This window comes from Dendroctonus ponderosae, unplaced genomic scaffold (assembly GCF_020466585.1).
Source record: "Dendroctonus ponderosae isolate FM_Combo_2020 unplaced genomic scaffold, Dpon_F_20191213v2 Dpon_F_20191213_5, whole genome shotgun sequence".
Taxonomy (NCBI): Eukaryota; Metazoa; Arthropoda; class Insecta; order Coleoptera; family Curculionidae; genus Dendroctonus; species Dendroctonus ponderosae.
In genome coordinates this window covers 1065507-1071521 of record NW_026018715.1, presented here as the reverse complement: position 1 = coordinate 1071521, position 6015 = coordinate 1065507, and the positions used below count along the sequence as shown (strand labels likewise).

The 6015-nt window shown below is 37.5% G+C and overlaps 1 long non-coding RNA gene across 1 annotated transcript; it reads right to left on the bottom strand.

The window, feature by feature from the left end:
• Window positions 1-3: 3 nt before the first annotated feature.
• Window positions 4-667, bottom strand: LOC125504659. The gene is made up of 2 exons (XR_007281644.1): window positions 451-667; window positions 4-349 (listed from the first exon to the last, which is right to left on the bottom strand). It is a non-coding gene; the product is annotated as an uncharacterized LOC125504659 (long non-coding RNA).
• Between the last annotated feature and the right edge of the window lie 5348 nt (window positions 668-6015).

The following is a 6015-nucleotide window of genomic DNA, read 5'->3' as shown; positions in this document are numbered from 1 at the left end:
TAGTTTTTCAGGAGCTGTGAAAGGATCTGACAGTGGTGTAAGTAAATAGTTAGTGTTTCCATAGCCACTGTCACCCAAAATAACACAATTTGGGAATTCACCTTTGGAAAATCTGCTCTTGATTCTGCTGTTATTGAAAATAGTTTGGTCATGGCATGAACCCGGCCACTTGCACCGGCACCTTGCCACTATTTCAATTATTTTCAATTGCGCATCGCAAATTGTCTGAACATTCCATGAAAAGTATCATTTTCTATTACGGAACCGCTCAGCGTCTTCTCCTCCAGGAGACTGGATTTTCACATGCGCGCAGTCAATCGCACCAATTACCAGTGGAAATCTGGCAACTCTATAAAAAATTTCTTTCGCTTTTTGTCTGGTGGTAATATTATCGGAAAATCTTATATTCCTCGGACGCAACCAAGCAATAGCCTCTGAAACTTGACTCACAATTGAACAGGCAGATGTTTTGCTTACTCCTACAAAATCTCCAACTGATATGAGCATATTTCCTTTTCCTGTTCAAAGGCCTGTTTCGGGCACTGAAAATATGATGGTAAAAGGTTATTGGAAGTTGTTCGGAAGGATGTCAGAATATTAAGACTATAGTTTCTGCTCGATTTCCGGCTGTGGAACATTGTTTATAAACAATTCTTTATAAATAACTAAAGAAAGTGCGAAAGCCCGTTTTTTGTGCATAATTGTTGAACCGTTGATGCTATTGAAAAAAGTTTTATCCTTTTTTTTCAAGTATTAAAAATATCTATGATATCAGATAAACTACATTAAAATCCGTTCATTAGTTTACTCAAAAATCTAAAAAAAAACGTCGATTGCAGCGTTTTGTTAATTTTCAATAATTAATTTAGTTTTGTTTCAAGAAAATGGCACCATAACTTTTTTTGGTGGGTCAGTAATAACATTTTCATTTACTGTACGTTGTAGTATAACTCTTTACGAGTAAAATACAGCCTCAGAGAAATCTCTCAAGTCTCAAGAAAAATGTATTTAGAAGTCAGTCAGGCTGTGAGTCACAGCCTGTGACTCACAGACCTGGTCACATTAAAGAAAATATCGGAGACGGCTGTTACTGCTGTTCCCGACATTTTCTGTTCATTGAATATTGCTATTTGCCGAATCATGGTGCACGTCCCACTGTCATACATACAAAACCTTACCACTTGACGAGCATAAAATATCTCCTTTCACTAAAACTCAGGCCAATTGACAACGCCGCGGGGAATCAAAAGGCACAAAGGCAGGAAGGCAGGTATTTGCCTTTTTGCTTTGTTGAAATCGAAATTCCAGATGTTGACTGATACTGAGCAGCATCGTAGGCGAGCCCTGTTATTTCAAATCACATGTTATTTTAAATATCGGTCACAGGTACCGACTGTTCCATATCGATATCTGTTCCAAAATACCTGTGACAAGTATTTCGTGTCATCCCTAGAAGACTGGTGCAAATGGCCGTAAAAGTGACAAATTGGCTTTTGCTCCCGCCTTTTCTATCCAAAATAACCTTTATCTTATAACTGAATGCGAGTTTCCCGTTAGCAGATATTTTTTTCTTAACCGTCCGCACCAGTCCTAGCCTTTGAATATAAAACTAACTAGTTTTGAATATAAAACTAGCTTAGTTTTATATTCAAAGGTCCTGGCTGATTGCGCTTGCGAGCGTCTCTCTGCCGCGTTGCCGGTTTGATGTTTCAATTGCGTACGAAATTATAACCTCAGAAAAACACGGATTCTTGTGGATTCTAGCACGGTTTTAGTTCAGTGGCTGTTGCTGAAATTCATGTTAATTTCATCGTTAGTGATATATGCAATTAGTTCCCGCAGTAAAAATTTGGATTCTTGGAGTTTTAATAGTCATGGATCTTGTTTGTTTTTTATTGTTTTCTGCATTCTAAAATAATGAACAGATATATTTAAATGTTGTCTATGACCTTCACTTTATGTATATGGCTGTAAAAAATCAGAAAAATATGCAGCATAACATTTTTTCTCTTATAAGATTGCATCTTAAACACAAACAAATATTAACCAGAAACAATTAATTAAAAAAAGTTAACAACTATGGCGCTCGTTGAAGCACCATGCGTTTCGTCCCGGGCTAGCTTAGAAGTTTAATACAGTAATTGGTATTAGAAGTTGAATTTGAACCGAAACGGCGCATATGTTATGTGGTGAGATATAGCTGGCATTTCGGCTGGAGTTGCTACTTGAGAATTGGCTCATAGAGTTCGCCACACGACTTTCTCTGAGGTTAGGCGTCGCTATTCGAGCAAGGCCAGGCGGTTAAAAACCAAATATGTGCAAGCGCAATCAGCCAGGACTGGTGCGAACGGTTAAGAAAAAATTATCTGCTTCCCGTTACTGTTTACGTCTCAAATGTAATTAATTAATAAAATATTATTAAATATGGAGTCATTTGAAAATAAAAAACGGACTACATTTTTCCTATAAGGAAACACCTTAGACTCCAAGTTGGAAGCGAACAATGCTATGTTATGAAGAGGAGCTTCAAAACATATTAGCCAAAAGAGAGCAGGACAAAATCATGTTCGAGTTTCAGTAGGAAAAGTTAAAATTGGAATACTTAAAAAAGACTTAAGCAAATAATGCTATTTTCCATTTGTTTTAGTAATGCATCATAAGTTATTTCAATTTAGTAATGAACTTTAATTTAATAATTTTGATTCTTTATCAAAAGCATTACTTTCAATTCAATTCATCGCTATTTATCAATGAATCTAAAATAGGATCAGTTAAGCCCCTCCTAGTTTGATTTCCTTGCAACAATATATTGTTTCGGTTATATATGTCGCTTATGTTAGGTACTTCATCTTCTTGTATAAGATGTATGAAGCGTTCAACATCTTCACGATCAGGTGGCTGATCCAGGCTGATCCTCATTTTGCTCTCTACTCAATTATTTTATTATTAAGACCGTATCTATTTTTAGACGACAACCGTATGCAAACACTGGGAATCTTCTTTTCCAGATACCAAATATCCGCTCAATTATATTTCTTATCCGTATATGCGACTCGTTGAATAATTGTTCTGCACGATTTGCAGGCTGTTGTAACGGAGTTAATAATTACGGCCTTATGTTATATCCTCCATCGACTATAAACAGAAATTAACAGATATCGTTTAAATATACGAGAGGTACATATTGTAACGGAAATGGCCTGGGGTACTCACGTTTGGAATGGGGGGATCGAAATTCATGGTATTTCAGTAAATGGGAGCCCCATTTAGGCCCCATTTACTGTCAAATATGACACTGACAAGCGGGAAATTTCGCACCTGGACTGGAGATTTCGAGAACCTTCTGGGTTACCTGGAGGAAACTATATAAGGGGAGTCAGTGAACTGACGGCAGCGACCGGGTGCAGAAGAGGTTAAACCCCGCGAGTTAGAAATCCGAGTTTTGCGTTTGTTATTGTTATTGTTTGTGAAGTTGACGTTAATTTAGAAGTTTGTTTGTTCCTGTTCCGTATTTAAAGTTATACCGAGGTGAATAAAAGTTGGAAGCAGAAGAAAGAGTTAATACTCGGCCATCCACGGTACAATATAAATAGATACAATAGACCTTCCTCTTCGATGAGGTTCGATTCGTTTGAAAAGTGCGGTGTACTTTGTGACACGGAACACGTTGAAAAAACAGAACATCATCAAAATTATCAGATAATGTGTTCTCTCGTAAACTAGTCTAGGAACTCGCACATGGTCGCTGTCATCATTATCAAATAACAGATCATTACACATTCATCATACAATGGTTTAGTACACCGAATATACTAATTATTATCGGTTGATAATGACAAATGGGCATGTTTACAGCAAAATACTGCAACTGTAAAATTATGCAATAACAGTTCTGTTTGAGGTTAGTCTTCAAATCTGACTGGAATCTGACTTTAGGTTCCACTACGCAAATTCGCATTCAGTTCTAAGATAAAGGTTATTTTGGAAAGAAAAGGCGGGAGCAAAAGCCAATTTGTCACTTTTAGCAATGTTGCCAGGTAAAACTTTATCTTAGCTAAGTATCACTTAATTGACAGCCGTGCAAAACTGTCTGCAGTTAGAGTTAACCTTAATCCAAAGTTATCCCTAGCTAAGAATAAGTTTTAAGGAAGACTGGTGCAAATGGCCGTTAAGCCGCACTTCATCTTCCCTTTAAATTATTTGCCTGTTACGGTTCCCCTTAACGCTAGGTGACAGTGGTGCAAACGAATTCTGTCACGTGAGCCTAAGGCCCATTTTCATCAGAAACAAGCGAAATGCAGTTTGACGAAACTAAGGCCTGTATGCACCGACAGAGTTTAATCGCGATTAAGCCTTAAACCGGTTTAAAAATCGTAAATGGTATGCACCGTCGACTAAGTTCTTAAACTAGTTTAAATACATTACATAACCTTTGAAGAAGAAATGGTTTTAGACGATGATATTGATGTTTTAGAAATAATTGATTATGGTTTTCCAAGGAGACAATTACTTTTTTTTTTCCAAGGAGACAAAGACTCCGCACAAATTGTTTTATAGACGCTTTCGTTGAACAAAGCCGGTCGTTTTAAGATTGCAAGAAGAAATTGGCCATCTTCTAGAATATCCCAGTATCTAAGATTTATATACTGCTTTAATTGCAAGATTCTGGACATCGCTTTTATATAGTAAAATCGCCAGTAATATTGTGATACCTTATTGGTTGATTTTCTCAACAGTTAATAACGGTTTTTACCGTTAATATGTCTTTACCTAGAAGAAAAATCATTATATCATATCATTTTTGGCAACTAGCCGCAATCGATGGCGGTTATGTTTTTTCCCTTATACAGCGATATTTAACACGAACGGCGGCACATTCATTGGAACATCGCGCAAAAGTTGATAATGCGAGTCACTAGAACACGGTTGCCATATCTGCCGCTGAATTTCAACGGTGCATACCAGCTGGATTTTTAAACCGGATTAACTTTTAAACGCGTTTGGTTGATCGCGATTAGGTAGCTTGGCGGTGCATACGGCGGTAAGTTTATGTTAAATGCCGAAATTAAACGCGTTTAACGACGGACCGTTTTCACCAGTGCTTCGGTAGGTTTCACAAACTGCGTCTATTAAAACGTAGTTCAAGGAACTGGAAACACTGGCATCGTTGCAAAAGTGAGAAATATTACGATTGTCATCGCAAAATCATCTTACCAAGGAACCCAACCCAAACCCAAACCCAAAATTTCTGCTCGAACTAACCGTAAAATTTTTAAGTTTGCTTTGTTTATGCACGGTTTGTGTATTGGTGTACGGCTTATGGCGATGGTATACACGTTTTTAGTAGATTTTCTATTTGAAAAGTTACTTAGGGTTACTTACTTAGTTACTGCACCGTCTTCATCATAAGCGTCACTTAAATACTTAAGCGACACTTAAAACTAATCTGCTGCACCGTCCAACTTTATCATCCGCTTAACTAAGTTCCACCTAGTTCAGGGATTTTTGATAATTTTAGGGGATTTCTTACCTGCCTATTTTCGTACCAGCCTAATTTGAAAGCTTCTGACAGAAACGTCTGCAAGAAAACGATCGTTGGACTTTACTTTTGAAGACGATTGAAAGCGTGTAAATTTGTGTAGTGTGTTTTCAGTGCGAAAAAATTTAATTAAATGGAATACCCAATGAAATCGGAAAATACTAAATTACCAAAAAGAATGCGCACTCCCAATTATACCAATTAGGAGAAATATCGGTTATTAGCAATATGCCGAGACTATAAAGGGATAATCAAAAACAAGAAAACCGGCTCGTGCACGTGGAGAGAAAAAGACAATACCTGGAGTAAGATCGCTGCCGATTTCAACGCCTCGTCACCAAGTAAAGTCTTCCTCAGTAAAGAATCTTTGCGGAAGTCCTACGAAAATAAAAAAAGAAGTCCGAATGGCTGTGTCCCAAGAAAAAAAATCGATAATACAGACCGGCGGTGGTGCAGCATTTACACCTTCCCAGGAC